Raw genomic sequence first — 20,919 nt, forward strand, 5'->3', positions numbered from 1 at the left:
AGAGGAAAGCAAAGAGAGGAAGCACAAAAGTTATTAGAAATAAGAGTTGAGCATGGTTGCCTGACACAAGGTCAACCCACAAAATCATTAGCACTTTTCTCCTTGGCAATGACCAATTAGAAAATATAATTTAAAAAGATATCATTCCTAATAGCAACAAAAACTACAAAGCAACTTGGAATTAAGATTTTGAGGACCTAGAAAAACTTACTCTAAAATATTCACAAAAATAAAAGTCCATGTATAACCTCCTATAAAGGGATAATTATTTCAAAACAGAAGGATTTTTTTTTTTAAGTCCATGAATAGCTAAGTCAATCTTAAAGAAGATGGTGATGGGCAGCCCACCCTGCTGGACATATTTATTTCTTCTTGCTACAAATGAGTATATACAGTGCTATGGTAGCGGCCACCAGCTGGACCGCAGAGCTGGCTGGACATTCAACAGGGTGAAAAGCAGCTACCCCCTGCTGCCTGGGAGAGGTAAAGCATCCGGCTTGTCATCAAACCAATGCCAAAGAAAGATTTCCTGTTCCCTGTTACCTGAAAGGATTTTAACTCATGGGTATATAGGTGAGTGCAGTTAGGTCAACAAACAGTTCTACTCAACAACCACACAGGATGTAGAGCTTGTCCAAGTAAATTGTGTGATAACTGTGTGTTTTCATAGACAACAGAAGTCATTGCTACATACTGCACGTAATAATTGCTGGCTTGTTTAGCGTGGTTCCGGGTCTGTTAATCCCTTCACACATGACTCCAAGTTTGAGAAGTTTGCTAGACATCCACATGGTGACATCAGGTGACACTCTGATGTGAGTCTGGTGCTTGCCAGAGAGGGGGCTATGAGTTTGACAGCAATCAGCTATCAACCTCCCTGGGACTAGAAGAGATCACCTAGAGGAGTGTAGACACAGAGAAGAAGAGGGATGAAGACAAAAGTCCTCAAGAACATCTGTAGTGAGAGGTTGGGGAGCTGAGGAGGAATGGGTCACAGAGGAGGGGCCAGCGTGATGGGAGGAGAGTCACAGAGCCTAAAAGTGTTTTGGGGAATGAAAGAGCATTCAGCTATGTCAATTGCTGCTCACAGATCTAGTTAGGGGAAGATTGAGAACTGGCTTTGACATGGGTCACCATATAACATGATAATGACCTTGAGAAGTACCATTTCAGTAGGATGGTGGACACTGGGCAAGCTCAATTGGAGTTGAAGAGCTAATAGGAGGTAGAAAGGGAGCATCTGAAGTAGCTGGAGTGAGACAAGAGAGTTATTTTTTAAAGACATATGTAATAAAATCATGTTTATTTGCCAGTGGGAATAATCTGGTTGAGGGGACAGTCCACATTGTATGAGAGAAAGGGATAATTGCAAGAGCAGAGTTCTTGAGGGCAGAAGGGGATTGAAACCCAAAGCACAAGTTGGGGGTGGCCTTCCTCATCTCCAATAGGAGAGAGGGTGGAATGTCAGGTTCAAGCACAAGTAAGTTGTTGGACGTGGCGGTGGAGAAGGCATGGCTCTTTTCTGACTGTTCCCACCTTTCTGTGACATGCTGGGCAATACCGTTGACTGGGACAGTGGGGGACTGGGTGAGGGGGATTCGAGGAGAGAGGAGAAGGTATGAAATAACCATCACGGAAAGTGAGGAGGGAATGTTTTAGGGAATTGTAAGAGGATTGACAAGTATTCCTAAGTGCTACATGACAGTGGTGGTCAGGATTTGGAAGTAAATCAAATCAGCTTGGTTTGTATGATTTTTTTTTTTAAAGTATTCATCTGTTTAGGTGTAGTTGTAGAGTCAAAAAACAGTGAAGTTAGATCAGGGTTAGGTGTTTCTAGGTGTATCAGTTGGGATGTTTTTGATTGCAAGTAACAGAAAACCTCTCTCAAGCCACCTCAAACAATAAGAAAATGAATTATTTAACTTAAAGGAAGGTTCAGGCATAGGTCAAGCTCCAGGGTTGGTCGATTCAGTGGCCCCATAAGTTCATCAAGGGCCCAGGTTCTTTTTCTCTCTACTCAGCTGTCTACATAATTGGCTGCTTCTTAGGGCTCACATCTTGCTGTTGCGATGTGGCCACTATTAGGCCTTTGCAATTAGGTGTACTTGCCTCCTCATTCATGTGGACCGAGAGAGAAAGACAGTCTCTCACTAGCCAGGGAAGAGAGGGCTTTTCCTTCAGATCCCAACAGTCACTGGGGGAGTGGCATGTGCTGGCTGGCGTCAGTCAGGTCCCCTGAATCAGTCATTGGTGAGGGCCATGAGATTTCTAGGATGGATTTAGACTGGTGGTTCTCAAAGTGTGATTTTTGGACCAGTAACATCAGCAATACCTGGGAACTTGTTCAAAAAGCAAATTCTTGGGCCTCACTCCAGATCTAGTGCATCAGAAACTCTGAAGGAGGGGGTGGGACGTCGCAACCTGTGCTTTAACAAGCCCTCCAAGGTGATGCTGGTGCACAGCAAAGTTTGAGAACTAAAGGCTAGGAAAACATGGCGAACACGACGAGGGTTCTGTGAGGAAGGAGGCTATGGGAATAGACACCTGCTAGTGTCCACTTGACCAGGTGAGCACCTCAGAGTGAGAGAAGGTCGCAGAGTTTAGGGTGTTTGCAGTGGAGACATTCTAAGGATGGGCTCTGAAACAAGGACTAGAAGAAAAATGAGGACACAAAGGAATGATGGACGGTGGAAAAGTGGTGGTGTTAGTAGACTGAAGATCTCAGTGAAGTTGGAGAATTGAAATGAGCTGGCAGGGTAGAAGATGTGAGGGCCGTGAGAATGTACTCACAGGTCTCCAACTGCACGTGGATCTCCAACTCCACCCCTCACCCCCAGCTTTGATGAGTGCTCCTTGGACTGGGTAGCATTCTGAGAATCTTCCACCCAGCCTTCTCTCCCATTCTCCTCCGCTCATGGTTAGACTGTATCACAGTTCGTCAGCTCTCCCAGATTTACCCAACTCCCTCCTTCATTTTTTTTCACACAGGCACTTCTTCTTTTTGGGATCTGGTTCTTGGAGGGTGTAGACTGACACAGAAGGTTCTTGAGTAGAGTTTGAAAACGAGATTATGTGCCAGGTACTGTGCTAGGGTGGTCCGTGCCCTGCAGGAGCACCAGTGAGGGATACAGATGCACAATTGATCGTCAGAGGACAGCACAGTAAGGGGTGATGGGGCAGTCACAGCATTCTGGAGTTGACATGGGAATCCTTACAGATGGTGGGAGGATGGTGACACTATTGGTAGGGTAGATATCCTACCAGCAGAAAACACACCTATTAGTTTAGTGAAAGACCTGGTGTTCGGCTGCTAGCCTCTCAAAAAGTCCTCCCCACAAGCACCTGTGTGGGTACAGCTCAACTACTGCCCAGAATTAGTACAGTCTCAATGGATGTCGTTGCTTCTGTCAGGCATTAAAGGACAATTTCTAACATCGTTTCCCTTTAACGTGGCCATCAGCAAATAAATGGATGACTTCATGAGTATTGAGGAGAGAGGCAAATATTTTATCAAGGTTTGGTTTTAATGACAAAGTCCCTGTTTTCTGCCTGCCTTTCTTGGGTATTCCCCTTGGCAGCTGTCAACCTGCATTGAAGGGTTTCTGCCTCTACTGATCTCACCTGGTGGTTGTGAGGGATCATGGGATAACACAGGTGAGCTGCTTTGGAACCGGTGGGCTGCCGTACCGCGCGATACTTATTACAACTCGCCCTCACGTCTGACCACATACACCCAATGAAAGGAGTGAGCGCCATTCTCCTGGGCTCCATACACCCTTCCCTACTGGAGGGAATGTCGGGTCCCTTTTGGATTCTTAACCTGCCATCCAGGATCCATGAATGGACTTTAGGGAGACTTAGTCTCCCAGAATTGTGTGTGAACTTTTGCATGTATGTTTATGGTATTTTAGGGGCATAGAAAGGGGTTGGGTCCATAGTTTTCATTACTTCTCAAGTTTGTGACCTCAGAAAATATTGTCAGTCACTTCTTTTTAAGAGACAAATAACCTATTGTAAGGTTCTGTGTTGTGAAAACTTTGTCCTAGTTTAAAGCATACCTGTTGTTGTAGTTGTCCATTTTAGATTAAAAGAAAGGCCCCTTTAGTTTTGTGATAATATAACAAATACTGTACTATGGAACTCTGTGGGATAATAATAAAAAGGGCTGGCATGTGGAACAAATAGAAATTAATTTTACACCTAATACATCTCCATAGAGCACTGTCTTGGAAATTGAGAACTATTATAAAAACAAAAAAGTATAATTTTTCTTTTTTAAAAATTCTTTTGTTCCTTCTTTGCCTTCCTTCTTTCTTTCTTCCTTTCTCTCCTTCTTTCTTGTTAATCTTAGTCCTATATGTTTTCATATTAACACACAAAAGTTTGCATTAGAGTTATAGTCAAAACGTGGATATTCCATGACAAACTTAATTGTGTTAGAAGAATGCCAGAGGGGAAGTTTATGGTGCTTGTTCGTCTGACCTTTCCCCCGTTGAACACTAGAGGGCGCGCCACACCGCAGAGAGGGCTCCCTTCCCCACTGTTGTAAGGGTCGCTCCCTTGCCAACATTTTGCATTACGTGCACAGAGCTCAGCAGAAACATGGAAGAAGAGGGCCTTGATGATTTTGTACAGCTGTCATGAGGGGCCCCAGCAGAACTTCCCAGGTGTCTGTTCAGGCTGGCAGCTGTAGCTGATCCCAGATGGAGCAGCTCTTGACCAGACCCTGTGGGCAGCCTGCGTGCTGTCCCCTAGCGGATCCTGAGGCCTTCCACCAATTGCTCTTTTCTAGAATGAAAAGCCAAACTCAGGTCCTTCCTTGACAGGTGATGAAGCTGGTAGATTAATAGATCTGAGCTAATAGATTAGTAGACATGCTAAGGCATTTGTGAGATCTATTACGATCTGTGAATGAGAGGAAAATGATGATATAGATGGGAAATCGACATCAGGTTCGTTTCTTTATTTTTATTCACAATTTTCTATCACCAGCTCTATGCTGCAGACTGATGGTTGTATTCAAAGTATAGGGACTCAAGCACTGGTGACAACTGGAGGGCTGTCCTTAGACAATGGCCATCAAGCTTTGTGGGGTGGTGGTGGTTGTTTTTAATTGTCAAATATACATGAAATAATAATTTTGAAATGTACAGTTCTGTGGCATTAAGTCCATTCACATTATTGTGCAACCATTATTATCATCCATTTCCAAAACTTTTTCATCGTCCCTAACTGAAACTCTGTCCCCATTAAACAAGAACTCCCATTCTCCCCTCGCCCCAGTCCTTGGTAACCCTGTTCAACTTTCTGTCTCTATCGATTTGCCTATCCTAGGTGCCCCTCATAGGTGGAATCACACAATATTTTTTTTTTGTATGTTTAGCTTATTCCACTTAGCATGTCTTCAAGATGCATCCACGTAGCATATATCAAAGTGTCATTCCTAAATATAGTACATATATACAATGGAATGTTAGTCATCCATAAAAAAAATGAAATCCTGCCATTTACAGCAACATGGATGGAACTGGAGGTCATTGTGTTAAATGAAATAAGCCGAGCACAGAAAGACAAATATTGCAAGTTCTCACTTACATGTGGGAGCTAAAAAAGTGAATCTCATGAAGATAGAGAGTAGATTGGTGGTTACCAGATGCCAGGAAGGGTAGGGAGGAGGGGCATGAAGAGAGGTAGATTAATGGGCACAAATACACAGTTAGAAGGAATAAGACCTAGTGTTCAATAGATTAGCAGGGTGACTATAATTAAGAAAAATTTACTTTCATACATTTCCAAATAGCTAGCAGAGAATAATTAGAATGTTCATAGCATAAAGATAAACATTTACGGTGATGGATATCTGTATTTATCCTGATGTGATCTTTACACATTATATGAATGTGTCAAAATATCACATGTGCCCCCAAAATATGTACATCTATTACTTGTCAGTTTAAAAAATGAAAAAAATTTTTCTGTTGTTTAAGCAAAAAAAAGAAAAAGTCATTTCTGTTTAAGGCTGAATAGTATTCCATTGTATGTATATGTCATTTAGTGGTGCTATAACAGAATACCTGAGACTGGGTCATTTATTATATATTAAGAGGTTTATTTAGCTCACACTTCTGTAGACTAGAAAGTTCAAGGGCATGGTGCTGGCTTCTGGCGAGGGCTTTTATGCTGTGTCATCCCCTGGTGGAGTTCAAATGGGGAGCAGGTGTGTTTAAGAAGGAACAGAATGTGAGGGGGCAACCTTGCTTTATAAAAACCTGCTCCTGCAGAAACTAATTCATTTCCGAGAGAGCAAGAACTCGCTCACTGCTGTGAGACAACATCAATCTATTCATGAGGACAATGCCCAGCCCCCCAATCCAAACACCTCCCACTGTGCCCCACCTCTCAGCACTGTCATACTGGGACTAAAATGTCAACATAAGTTTTGGTGGGGACAGATCACATCCAAGCCATAGCAGCGTACACCACGTTTTGTTTACTCATTCGTCTTTTGATGGACATTTGTGTTGCTTCTACCATTTAGCTATTGTGAGTAACGTTGCTATGAACATCTGTATTCAAATATCTGTTCAAGTCCCTGCTTTCAATTCTCTTAGGTATATACCCAGAAATAAATCATCTGGTAATTCTATGTTCAATTTTTTAAGAAACCCACCATCCTGTTTTCCACAATGACTGCATCATTTTACATTCCCACTAGCAATGCACAAAGGTTCTGTTTTTTTTTCCACACCCTTGCTAGCAGTTATTGTTTTCTGTTTTTTTAATGACAGCCATCCTAGTGGATGTGAAGTGTCATTGCAGTTTCAACAAGTCATTTTTGACTAGTCTTGTTCAACCATTTTATCAGTGATTTATGTGGAAACAAAAGTTGCTTATCTGATTTGCTGATCAAAAGAAGGTAGAAGGCATGGCTGATGTGTTGTATGACAGAATTGAGAACCAAAATAAAGCTGACCACTTACAAAGGAATTGACAAACTACAGCGTAAGGGAGAATCTACCTTGAAACCTGTTTTTGTAAATAAAGTTTTATTGGAACCCAGCTACCTACATCCATTTGTACGTGGATGTCTATGGCTGCTTGGTGCTATAATGGAAGAATTGATAACTTGTAACAGAGACTGCTAAAATATTTACTATTTGGCCCTTTCCAGAAAAATTTTGCTGACTTCTAGGTTATTTGAAAGAGACAAATTTAACCATACAATAGTTAATCTACATGAGTATAAAATATTTGCTCTTAAGTAATAAAAATCAAGCATACGACAGGGATCCATTGGCTTTCTACCACATAAAGAAGAATATGGTGATTTTTTTTTTAACAATAGACTAAATATGACTCAATATGGAGTCCAGCAAAAGTCAATTGTAATATTACACCACATTAACAGGAATAAGCATCTAGAACAGTGGTTCTCTACTTTGGCTGCACATTAGAACCACCTAGAAGCTTAAAAAATATTGACATCCAATTCCTGGGGAACCTGATGTATAAGTTCTGGGGTGTGGCCTGGGCACCGTGAGTTTTAAAAGCTCCTTAGGTGTTTCTGACGGGCAGCTGTGACATTCCTGTTCCGCTGGGCTCGGGCCCAGTCACACCTACGGCTTCATTCCACGTGTCTCACTTTAAGGGACATAAAGACAAGCTGGTTCCTTTTCAAGGAGGAGGAGTCAGAATTGTGAAAGAGCAAGAATTCGTTTGTACAAGAGGAACAACTGCAGAAAGCACCTATGGGAGAACTCTGGAGTGACGGCTGGAAGTTCACGACTGGCATTCAGCATGTGACGGCTGCCTCGTAGAAGAGTCAGACGTCTTTTATGTGGCAGGCCCCAAAGGGAAGGGCAAACAGGGAGTAGAATTTATCAGCTCTTATTATTCCTTTGAAAAAAAACAAACAGCACCAGCCAAAGAGGGATGTTGCTGAGGGATCTTTTAAGGGACATGCTGAGGGTCCTCCCATCCACCAGGCCACTGACAAGGGGGCCACAGAGCAGATCCCCGAGGGGAGTGGGTGACAGTAACAGTGAAAACCACTCAGTCCCAATGGCGGGCATCGACTGGTGCTTTCTCGCACAGGGCGCTGTGCTCAGACACCGCATTGACTCACTTGTGAGTTCACACCATTCCCACGGGGAGGGGCTATGATTTTTCCATCCTATATTTGGGGAAGCCGAGGTTCAGAGGCTCTGTCACACATGGTGGCAGAGCTAGGACCCATAAGCACCCTGATGGATGGTTTTCCAGCCTGGGCTCTGCTGATTCTAGAAAATACAGTGTATAAATAACCAGAAATCTTAGGCTGAGTTTAAGCAATAATGAGGCTATTTTAAAAACAATTCCTTCAGCAATGACCCACGTAGATGGGAGGTGGTATTCAATGCAGTCACCTGAGAAAGCTTTATCCTTAGAATCCAGAATGTCAGGGCTCCAAGAAAGGCAAGAGGTGATCTAGGCCATACCCGCCCCCCCCCCCACATTTACAGACTGAGGACACTGAGGCCCAGAGAGGGTCTGGAGACTTTTCCTGAGTTACATATTTAATATTCGGAGAACAGCGTTCTTACTCCTGCCGCTTTAATCAAAGAGCCTTTTGGATCTCAGCTCAGCTCAGAGAATTGCTTTCCAAATCCATTCGACAGGCACACAAGGTAATCGATCTCTTCACTTTAGTGATACATTTTGACTTTGATTCAAAACATTACTGTGCACTCTGCACTCACTTCATGCCCCAGACTTGACTCTCAATGACTCACGAATACTTGCAAGAATTAAATCAACCCACAAAGAATGCATATTGCCACCATTGAGGGATTTACAAAGAAGAAACTTTTGATTCCAAATTGCTTTAAAAGTGACTTCCAAAGAAGAGTTGCCAAAGACATGTCGAGCAACATCAGAGTCACTGACATGGGGCACCTGCCCCGTAAATGCCCCTAGAGGGTCTAGCACGCCCAGATAGGTGCACTCTGGTGTACTTACCACCAATCTGCCACTGAATAGCTTTCACACCAGCTGCCACCAAGAGGGAGGCCCCTTCTGGGAAGAGGCTGCCGAGCCGGGCTGGCATTTCCCAGCACCCCACCCCCATCCACCCACCTAGATCTTGCATCTGGGTCTTCACCTGTGTAACAGTGAGCAGAAAGGATGCATGAGACTGTTGGACAAAGGTAATTAGAGAAAGCTGTGCCTTCTCTACTCTTGCTCATTTCCCATTAAGCAGCTGAACGCAAACGACTCCCAAGCTCCAGGGAGAGAGGGGAGACACAAGAGGGAAAGAACCTGGGTCAGAACTGGTTTTATACTTTATCTGCACAAGAAATAAACTTTAATCTGTAAAGCCTGTGAACTGTGGAGATTTGTCTGTTAGAGCAGCTGTCTAATTCTAATGCAGCCACCCAAATCAGATTTCACCAAATTGTAACATACAAACACAGAGCCTAACACAGTACCTGCCACACTAAAAGTACTCAGGAAATGTGTGTTGGTGAATGAGTAGATGAGTCTAAAGCCTATGATAATGGTATACTTAGTGAAAAGGAAGCTAAAGAATGCTAAATGGCTTTCAGAATGCAGAGGGTGTTTTGCGACATGCTGGCCACTGGTTTTCCAGCTGCACTCAGGAATAAATGAGGGGAAATGGGTTGTAATTGAGACAGCCACACCGGGGAATGGGTTTCTGAATCAAATGAGGTCATTTTTATGCATTGAGAGCTCAGAAAACAGACCGAGGAGCCTTTTCTGTTAGGTGAATTTCAGGTTCTCGGGTGGCTGATGGGTCTATACGTAGAGCCATGTCTATACGCTGTCGCCATCTTGCAATGCTGCCTCCTGAGCATCAGAGCTGGAGCAGCCACAGAGCACCTGGTCTGTTCTTCATGTCACAGACAAGGAAGCCGAAGCCCAGGGAAGTGGGCCACTCACCCAGGTCCCTCGGTCGTCACCCCAGGCAGGATAGTGTGGCTTAAGGGTGGGGGCAATGGAACCCAACTGCCTTGAATCCTAGCTCTTCTCCTTGCAACTAATTAACTTCTCCATGCCTCTACTTCCTCACCTTTAGAATGGGGATGATTAGAATAGCACCTACTTCATAGGTTGTCATGAAGCTTAAAAGTGTTATATTTAAAGTGCTCACAATGGGACCTGGCATATAGGAAGTACCGGGCAAGTGTTAGTGGTTGTTGTCGTCACTATTATTAATGAATTCACATTGCCCTTGTGCTGTGTCAGTGTTCTTAGGCCTTCAGAATAAAGACATTAAACACTGTGCAAAATGGTGAACCATAATGCATCAGAGGACGCAAGGAGTTCTTATACCACAGTCTCAGAACACACAGCCTAAAAAACCAAAAATTTGTTATAAAATAAGATGTGAATTGCTATTTGGCACACTTGGAGTCACTCATGAAGAGTGGTGAATTCAGGCCTTATTCATGTCTCAGGAATGCCCTAATGAGAGTCTAAGTGCACCATTGCGCTTCACTGTGTAAAGGAAAAGAAAACACGAGTGTAAAATTAATCCTAAACAAGACAGATAATGGAATATGAGAAGCAGCCCAGTGTTTGAACATGCTTTTCTCTGATAAGACCCAGAAGATATTGACTGCTGTGGATTTAATATTGCAAAGCAGTTTACCAGGTTTGGGGAATCCTAAAATGCCAGGCTTTTAGAGAACTGCCTAGACTGCACCAGGGCTTCAGTGAACAAAGCACGCACATCCTCTCATCAAGTTCTCCTGGCTCAACCTTCTTCATTCCACGGCGAAGTCCTTAATACATTCAATGGCAGATGATCGGCGACTTCTGCTTGGATGCCCCGTGATGGGAGACTCAGGGCGCCACAGGCCGCCCGCGTGTTACCAGGCAGCTTTGCCTGTTACAGAATTCTTCCCTAGGCCGGGCCAGCAATCTGCCTCCCTGGAATGTTGGCCCAATGTTCCTACATTTATCTTTTGGTGTAAAACATAATAAATCTCTTTGCTTTCTCCCTCTTGATGGTGGAGAGAGAGGGGGGCATTAGACCTTTTAGGGGGAATGCTGGTCCTGCCATTCGCTTAGCTATTGGACCTCAAACAAGTTGCTTAAGCTCTCATTGCCTTGTCTTGACTTGCTTATCTTTAAAGAGAGCCACTGAATTTTTACAAAGGGCTTGTGAAGATTAAGTTAAATAAGGCCGGGCGCGGTGGCTCACGCCTGTAATCCTAGCTCTGGGAGGCCGAGGCGGGTGGATCGCTCGAGGTCAGGAGTTCGAGACCAGCCTGAGCAAGAGTGAGACCTCGTCTCTACTAAAAATAGAAAGAAATTATCTGGCCAACTAAAAATATATATACAAAAAAATTAGCCGGGCATGGTGGCTCATGCCTGTAGTCCCAGCTACTCGGGAGGCTGAGGCAGGAGGATCGCTTAAGCCCAGGAGTTTGAGGTTGCTGTGAGCTAGGCTGATGCCACGGCACTCACTCTAGCCCGGGTAACAAAGTGAGACTCTGTCTCAAAAAAAAAAAAAAAAAAAAAGATTAAGTTAAATAAACATAATATAAAGCAGGAAGTGAGAGCTTAGAACTATTTATCCAATAGATGGTAGTTCTAATATCATTATTTGAGTTCAGCTCTTGGGACTCCCAAAGTCTTCTCTAAGCTGTCCATTTCCTCCAGCTGTCCCCACTGGCCTGGTGGCCGGCCCCCACCCCATCTGATTGCCTCCCTTGGACTGCTCACCTGAAGGCTTCACTTCTCCCTCCACTTGTCTCATCTCCATTGGTCCACATCCTAGAGAGATAGTCAAGGCAAGAATGAGTGCAGCTGGCCCCTGAAGGAATGCAAAGATGGTAACTTTGGGGGCTGAGCCATTCTGGTGGGGAGGAGGCCTTTGAGGTGCCCCAGGAGGAAGTCAGGGTCAAGGCATGAAGCACAGAGGTGGCTGCTCCAGGGTGTGGTGTGTGGCTAAAGAGAATGCTAAAGGGGAGATAGAAGCTTTCCTCCCAGAATGTTCAAGGCATCTCCAAGGAGCAGGAAGCCAGCCAGGGTTCAATGAAGTTATTATGTCCACAAACAAGAAACTAGAAGGTACTTCTTTTATCTTGTGTCCCTTGCTGAGCTCAGATAACGAGGTGCAAGAGGGAGCCTCTAGCTAAATTAGGTTTATTTACCACCCTTGATCTGGGCAGTACAGTTTCATGAAAACTGCTGAAATTTGTGCCCCCTTTTTGCAGCCACACATATGGATGATGTCTCTGATTTACTGAGCTTGCAGTCAACTAAAATCTTTAGATTTTTTTCATGAGAACCACCTTCAAGCAAGTTTTTTCCATTCTGAACATGTATAGCTGACTTTGGAAATCGAATAGGGACATGTATAAGAAACTAACACTGCGCCTAGCTTGTTGTAAGCATTAAAAAAGTGATAGCTCTTTAGGATAAGTATTATTCTCCTTACGTTTCATTTTCCTGGTTTCAGCAATCTACCTGGTTGAGGTTATTCTGAGTACTAATCCTGTCTTACACACACACACATGCAACGTGACTCATGGCTCCTAATTCCTTGTGATTTCCTGGGGGATTGGAGCATTTTTTGTTCTAATGAGGTGACTCTTGGTGGCTCCTGGCTGAGAGCTGGTCACCAGAAAGACAAAGCCATGATCAGAAGCTTGGAACTTTCAGCCCCGCACCCCCAAGGGTGAGGGCCTGGAGATTGAGTTTATAATGGGTCCTGCCCACGTGGGGAAGCCTCTATAAAAATCCCTGCACTATAGAGATTGGGGAGCTTCCAGGTTGCTGACCGTGCGGAGGTCCTGGGAAGGGGTGCACCCAGGGAGGGCAGGGATGCTGTGTCTTTTCTCCCGGACACCTTGCCCTGTGATCTCTTCCACCTGGCTGTTCCGGAGTTGAGCTGCATCGTTTTATAACAAACCAGTAATCTAGTAAGTAAAGTGTTTTCCCGAGTGCTGTGAGCCATTCTAGCAAGTCATCAAAGCGTGAAGAGGGGATTGTGAGAGCTCAGATTCATAGCCAGTGGGTCAGAAGCACAGGTGACAGCCTGTACTTGACATTGGCATCTGAAGAGGGGGCTGTTTTGTAGGTCTGAGCCCTTAACCTGTGGGGTCTGCACTCATTTCAGGTGGATAGTGTCAGGGTTGAATTGTGGGACGCCCAGTTGGTGTTTGCAGAGAATTGGAGAATTGCTTGGTGTGGGAAACCCTGCCTCCCCGCCTGGTATCAGAAGTGAGGTGTTCTGGAAGTACTGAGTGTTGTGAGTATAGAAGGAAAAACAGCGCATTTTCTCATACACACAGAGGCTAAGGGACTAACTGCGAAGAAAGGCGCAAACAGGTAAAGCACAGACTTCATTTATACCCCACAGCTGTCTTGGGAAGAAGTTTCCAGGAAGCTACACACAGAGAGTGTATATCCACATCCTAATCCTTGCAAGCTGTGGCTATGACCTTATTTGGCAAAAGGGTCTTTGCAGATATAAATTAAGGATCCTGAGAAAAGATCATCCTGGCTTATCCAGGTGGGCGGTAAAAAGAAAACTGGAGGGAGATTTGAGACAGAGAGAGGAGCTGTACGAAGATGGAGGCAGAGTTTAGGGTGATGCAGCTCAGAAAGCCACGGAATGCCAGGAAGCAGCCACCAGAAGCTGGAAGAGGCACGGAAGGATTTTCCCCTAGAGCGCCCGGAGGGCTCAGGGTCCTGCTGACATCTCGATTTAGGACTTCTGGCCTCCAGAACTGTGAGGGAATAAATTTCTTCTGTTTTAAGTCACCAAGTGTGTGCTAATTTCTTACAGCAGATGCAGAAACTAACACAGAGGACATTTTCCTTCCCCAGGGGACCCTTCTCAGAGTCTGAAGGACCTGCCCAGGAGAAAGAGTAAATCACCTACCTGTTAGCTTTCCGGCCACCTCAGACCCATGAGAAATAGGAAGTGAGGCTGGCGCGCAGTGGGACGGTAGTCACAGTAATCACTGGGCTGCACCTCATGCCGACCCGTTAAGGACTCTCTCCAACTCCCAGAAGTGCCCGATTCTACCCCAAAGCCAGACCACCCTCCCCAGGCCGAGGCCCATGCCCACCACAGGCTTGGCAAGCTGCAGGGTTTGGAGGAAGAGCCACATCACAGCCGGGCACACAGCAGGCCTCAGCACATCATGTCTGGTAAAAGGTTCAGAGCCAGAGCCCCGGAGCAGGTACCTGGGCAGACACTGTCACAGGCTCTCTTCACTTCAGCTGGGACCTGAGGTCTGAGAGCAGTCCCGATTATGCCCCTTGGTGAACTTCCTCATGTCCCCTTTCTTTCACTTTGGTGCACTTACCATAGTTGAACTCTCTCTTTATCACGTGTGAGGTTGTACGTCTGTCCCCTCCCCTCTGCCTGTCGTAAGGTCCATGAGAGCAGGCGTTCTTCTTTTCACACTGCATGCCCAGCACCTAGCACATGGCCTGGCATGTATTAGCTGCTCAAGTAAATGAATAGATGAATGGGGCGAAGGGTGATCAGGGCCTGGGGGAAGGTAGCGGGGGATCTAAACCAGACTCAGTGTTGCTAAAGGCATCCCTAAGGAATGGCCTTGCAGCTGGGCCTGATGCCTGGGGGAGAATAGTCTGGCGGGAAGGCGGGCCCAGGGCTCCAGGCAGGGGGAGCAGCTTGGAGCAAGTCCCTGGGCAGAAAAGTCATATAGGAAACCAGGGGCAGGGCCAGGCCTAGAATTTGACCCTTCCCACTCCCTGTCACAGCCAGGAGAGTCCCTGGTTTAGTTTTGTACTGGAAGGATTATTGTCAGTCATTGTTTTTTCAGCTCCAACATAGTTAAAACCATCACCCAAACACTTGCACCCAATCAGAGGACTCTTAATATTGAATATTCCATCGACTCTCAAGAGGAAACTGTAATTGCCTATTAGTCATATTGCAGCTGGCACCAGATGACTTCGGACAGCATGTACTCCGTGTTTGTGTGTGTATGTGTGTCAAGGGCTGAATACCGAGAAAATGCATAAAGGCTTAGAGGGCTGAGAAAATAAACAAGTGAAAAGATTAGTAAAGAGGAAAGCATTGAGTCATTTCTTTGAATTATTTGATGGATTCAGAATGGACTTAAACACCACAAATGGATAGAGCTGATGCTTTTAAAACCCCAAAAGAAAACTCTTTTATCTACTGCGTTGGCAGTGTTGGTTCCAAAGAGTTCAGTGTTAATGCAAATACAATGTGAAACTGCCCAAATCAGAATTAAAGAATTCTTAGTTCAGCAAACGCCAGGACAGAATAACAAGAATCCACCACCTACTCAAAGCTAAAAAATGCTTTGTGTGGCTGAAGCCCTTCTCGCCAAAGTGGAAACACCAACGCATTAACAAATATTTAATGGGGCTGACCGCGTGCAGGGTACTCATGGAGAAGTTTCTAAAATTAGCAACTCACTTCTGTGGCTGCCCTGAGAGATCCCTTCACATCGATTAATTGCACCTCAGACCCATTGTCGACGAAAAGCACCAAGCAGATGGGGGTCCTCTACCAGGAGTTTGCAAACCTGCCCTCTTGTGATTTGGCTTTCTTTTCTGGAAGTATCCAAAACTGGAGGCTGAGCTCATGTTCTCCTCCTCTGTTCTCTGTTCCCGTCTTCCCTCTTTTCCCACCACCATTCAGGAGGCAGGTTCAGGAGATACGGCTACAGATCTCCCAGCCCAGTTGGACCCCTTTAAAAGTTGTCCCGTGGCCTAGAAAATTGTCCTTCCACTATACAGAGTCCCCCTGAGGACACCAAGGATTCAAGGATTCCGTTACCATAAAATGACACCCCTGGGAAGAGCAGTATTTGATGAATGAGTCTCCCTTGCTCCCCTGGGGACCCACAGCATTTCTTCCCAGGCCGAGTTCTAGAACCCATCATCCTGTTCCTCTATCCGTACCGCTCTCTGATAACAAGTGTCTGAAACATTTTTCTCCAGATGCCTGGGCAGACACCTAGAGTCTGAGGGACCATCAAGTGCATCCAGTTGAGTATTGTTGGCAGTCGGAGGCGGCACTACACCTTTAGGAGCCCAGAGGCCAAGCCCACAATGGAAGACTGTGACCAGAGACCACACAGGGGCTAAGTTTCCGTGACTGACGGACAGCTCATTACAACCAAGCGATTGTCACTTCACCAGGTGTAGTAGATGGAATAATGGCTTCCAAAGATAGCAGGCCCCGATCCCCGAAACCTGTAAATGTTATGTTATTTGGGAAAAGGGGCTTTGTAGACGAGATTACATTGAGGATCCTGAGATGGGGAGATTATTCTGGATTAGCTGGGCCCTAAATACAGTTTCATTTATTCTTAAAAGAGGGGGCTGAGGGAGGTTTTACACACACACACACACACACACACACACACACACACAGGAGAGGGTGAGATGGAGGCAGAGATCAGAATGATGTGACCATAAGTCAAAGAATGCTTGAAGCCCCTAAAAACTGGAAGAGGCAAGAACAGATTTTCCCCTGGAACCTCCAGAGTGAGTGTGGCCCTGCCGACACTTGATTTTGGCCCAGTGAGAATTGATTTCAGACTTCTAGCTTCTAGAATTTTGAGACAACATCTTTCCGTTGTTTTAACTCAGCCAGTGTGCGGTGCTTTGTTGGGGCAGGCACAGGAAACCAGCACACTGGACACGGAACGTAAACAGAGGCACCACGTGTGCGAGACACGCCTTTCTCATCTGGCCTTTCCCAGAGTCAGGTGTGGCTAGGAAGTGTCAGTGCTTGGTGTCAGAGGTTGATTGCATGTGACCCTGGAGAATGACGTATGAGGCTTTAACAATCCAATGAGTAAACCAGGGGCAGGAAGTCGTGGAGGCGCCTTGGTGGCTGCCTGTGACCGGGTTAAGCCAGCATTCCTGTTGGAACATGTGTTTTGTACAAACAGGCCAGACATACCTGAAGACATGATCTCTGGGTTGACAATGGGCTCGAGTCACTTACAAACTTCATAACGCCAGGAGACCAGTGAGTTATAATCCCAGGGCTGGAACATAGGTTAGCGCTCACTTTGTTCAACCCATCTGTCTGCAAAGTCCCAGGGCCACGCAGCCCGCTGGGAGGGGAGCCTTTCCTAGGACGCTGTGAGTCTCACAACTCTCGTTCTCTGTTGGTTTTATTTCTGGCTCTACCTACCTGGTATGGACCAGGGGTTCAACCAATCCAGGGTCCTCTGTTTCTCTGGCGCTGTGTGAGGCATAGTCAAGTTCAAATCATCCCAAAGGGCTTAGAGTGGGTCAGAACTGACACAATCAACGCCTCGGCAAACAAGCCCCTAACGGGCACCTCCACGTGCTCCGCAGGAGTTGGAAGCCTGAGCTTCCGTCTTACATTCCTGTCTCCAAATCCCTTTTCTCTTCTCGCCTTCCCAGGCCCAGAGGTCAGCCCCACATTCTGCAGAGGGTTCACTGAGGGAGTGTTTCACATCAATCATGAAAAAAACGATCTCGTGGTCCCAGTGCCATGAAAAACAGGAGCCACACAAAAGGGGACTTCTTGGACCAAGAGGACCATGAGCTGTGGGATGGCAGACAAAGGGCAATGACTTCTTGGGTCTCCTCCATCACAGATTACAATAAAGGTAGAAAGGGACTGGGAATTTTGGGGTTCTCATTGTCACTGCCCCAGGGCCCCAGAGCCTCACCCCACCTGCTCCTCCCACAAGATCCAGCCAACTCTCAGCCACCCCTGAGGGGTCCTCACTTACCTAGCCCCAGTTGGTTCTCAAGCCAAGATGTCACAAACACCTAAATGTTTTGAAATAATCCCAATACCTGGGTCCTGTCCTGGAGGACCCTCGTCTGGAGGGGAACCCAGGTATCAACACTGTTTAAAAAAGAACTCTCCAGGTGATTCTAACGTGCACCCAAGACTGAGAATCCCTGAGCTGCCAATGGTCTTCAGGTTTCCATTTTGCACGTCCTCTCAACAAGCTACGGAAAACCTCATCCCCGCCACCCTGTGATCACATATCATAGCTTAAATAAGTGGATGCACAGGATGTTATTCCAGGCTTATTTTGTATATTATAATATGAACATTTCAAAATGAAGCTATTTGAAATTTATTATTTAAACATATCCAATGACCTCCAAACACCATAGTGATTTAATATCTATTATTCATAAAATACATAAACAAGCTCCTTATAACAGTCTAAAATTTTACACTGCTTCTTTTTCTCTTTGAAGTCATTTTTTCATTGCCTTTCCCTAAGGTATAATTTTAATGTAATGTATTTTTACACTCTAATGCCTGGCATTGATTGCCCTGTTTTATTTCTCTGTCACAAAAATATCTATATGAATTGAAATTTTATAAATAAAATTGTTTTCCTGTATCTGTAAGCCTCTAAGTGTCAAAAAGTTTCTTCTTGGTTATCACTAATGTAATTAGTACACATTATACAACATAATGTAGAGATAGCACAAACTAATTATTAAACAGGAAAAGTAAAGTTGTATTTGAAATGCATTTCTTAATGAGCCAGATGAAAGCATTTGTTGACAGCAGTGCACTCCAATGAGCTCATATATGTGGGGATGAATGAGACAGTTTGCAACAGTTTTATTTTTATCCTTCATTTTATAGATTCAAGTGCTGGTAAACATTGGCTTCCATAAATATGTAGGTAGAAACAGAAGAATCTCTCTAACAGCGGTAGCACTCGATTCCTTTTAGCTCTTTCTAAAGCATATGACAGAAATCATATTTTCTATCTATTAGTTGAGAGTTCAGTTAAATACTCCTTCCATCTTGCTCCAGGCAGAGAATTGGGAACCACTTGACTTGCAAAAGGATTTGTCATTCAGTCATTAGAGTCACTCGTTTCTCTCACTCTCTAGGAAGCACACCAGAAAGTTCTACCAAGATTTGCCACGTGACTCCTAATTAAAATAGTTACTCTTACGTTAGAAGCATATTTTAACACCTGGCATGTTCAGAAAAGGTTGGAAAAACCTGAATTATCATTAATTTCAATTCTTGTTTATTAATGTAATTTTTAAATATATAATTTTTAAACTACATGCTTAAACTCGGAGGTTTTTTCCCCAAATCTTAGAGTTACCAATTTAGCTCATTAGATACGTAGAAAATGTCTGCCTGTCATCTAAACAAAAAGGCCAATACTCACCATCAAACCAGACTGACTTTCTGTTAGAAAAAGTCCAAATTTATTTTTTAATCCACATCATCCTGTTCACACATGTCTTCCCTGCTGGCCCCCTTGCATTTCTGACTCGTCAATCCAAGACAGATGGGGAGCTGTCACACAAAGCTCTGCCAGGGATGTCATGCCTGTGTGACATAGGCATGACATTCGGGCATCTGCTTTGCACTCCTGGGGCTCCACCTAAGGGGGAGTGGAGTCTTTGACAGCCAGGTAGAGGACTGGTTACGGTGGAAGAAGTGATGTGTGTTAGTCTGGGTTCTTCAGAATCAGACGGCAAGATGGGCTTCCACATGCACAGACTTCACAGGCAAAGACTTCATTAGAGGAAACAAGGATGAGAAACAGTGGAGGTGAGTGTGGGGTGTGGGGTTCCAGGGAAGGCTGAGACACCTGCCAGATGACAATGCCAGTCTGAGGTCCCATGAAGGAAGCAGGGTGGAAGTGTCCTAGGTTGTCAGGTAGTCTCAGAAAGGTACAGCAAGCCATCGGGGAGTTCTCAAAGCTGGCTGTCGGAGGAGTCCCTTGTCTCCCAGGAGCAGATCTGCCTCAGTTTCCCAGTCACACTCAGTGGTTGGTTGAGAGCAGCCCATGGTGATGGAATTGTCCACATTTGTGCCCATGGATGTCCGAGGGCAGTAATTGGGGCCTTTAGTCGACTGAGCTCCCTGCAGTTGGAGGTCTGTGAGGAGCCATCTCCTGGCCACTCGAGCAAATGTTTAAATGAAACTAGGCGTCACTTCTGCTGCCCTGGTCTTTAACAGATTTGAAACAAGAAGAGGATGACACAGACCAAAACACCCCATTTCTTATGCCATGACTTGACCCTTAACAGCAACATACTTAAGACTGAACCAATCATCGGTTTGTAGTACCTTGATTAAAGAAGGCCAATGCCAATATATCAAATTGTCCTTGTTTGGCACCTGGGACATCTGTAATACCCCTGGAACAAAGTTCCTACTGGGACTCGGGTGAGTGAAAGGTTGCTCTGTATTCTGCATGTGAGAGAGAGGCGGTGATGAGAGGGCAGATGGGAAAGGACTCCGTGCACATAAACCAGGATGTCCCTACGGAAGACGTTCCCTTGGACATCCCAGGGGGGCAGTGGCTGTTTGGGTTTTCTAAGAAGCAGACACCAAGAGAGAATCAGATATGCAAGAGATTTATTAGGGTCACGTGTGGAAGATAAAGGGCGTGCCTTCAGAGCACAGCTCAGATCCGACACCTGTGGAGGGAGAGCAGGGAAGGAAGGAGGACGGGGGGAGGTGTCTCAGGGCAGCCAGGCAGAGGGGGATCCCCAAGGCAAAGGAGGGTCCACCTGCTCAGTCGAGGGCTGGAGTAGCCTGGGGACGCACTGGGAGGGGGGCCCCGTGCAAGGGCTGAGACCCCTCAGAGGATGAAGGATGCCGTCCAGCAGCAGGTTGCACCGTGTCCCCTCCTGGGGACATCTCTTTCCTCCCATCTTCTCTCTCTCCACAGTGTGGATCCTTCAATATTTCCTCTCCTTCAGGTCCCAACATACCCTCTTCCTGGGCTGTCCTGCTCCCCCCTACCCCAGCCCCGATTCCTGTCCTAGAAATCTGTAGGCTCCATCCAGGTGCACATAAGTCAAGGCTGGTCTCTCTCCTGCCCTCCCTGCTGTGTGGGGCGGGAGTGGGGAGCCCTGAGCCCTGAGGATAAGAAGAGTGGAGAAAAAAAAATGAGATGGTCT

Source organism: Lemur catta, chromosome 16, assembly GCF_020740605.2.
Source record: "Lemur catta isolate mLemCat1 chromosome 16, mLemCat1.pri, whole genome shotgun sequence".
NCBI classification, from domain to species: domain Eukaryota; kingdom Metazoa; phylum Chordata; class Mammalia; order Primates; family Lemuridae; genus Lemur; species Lemur catta.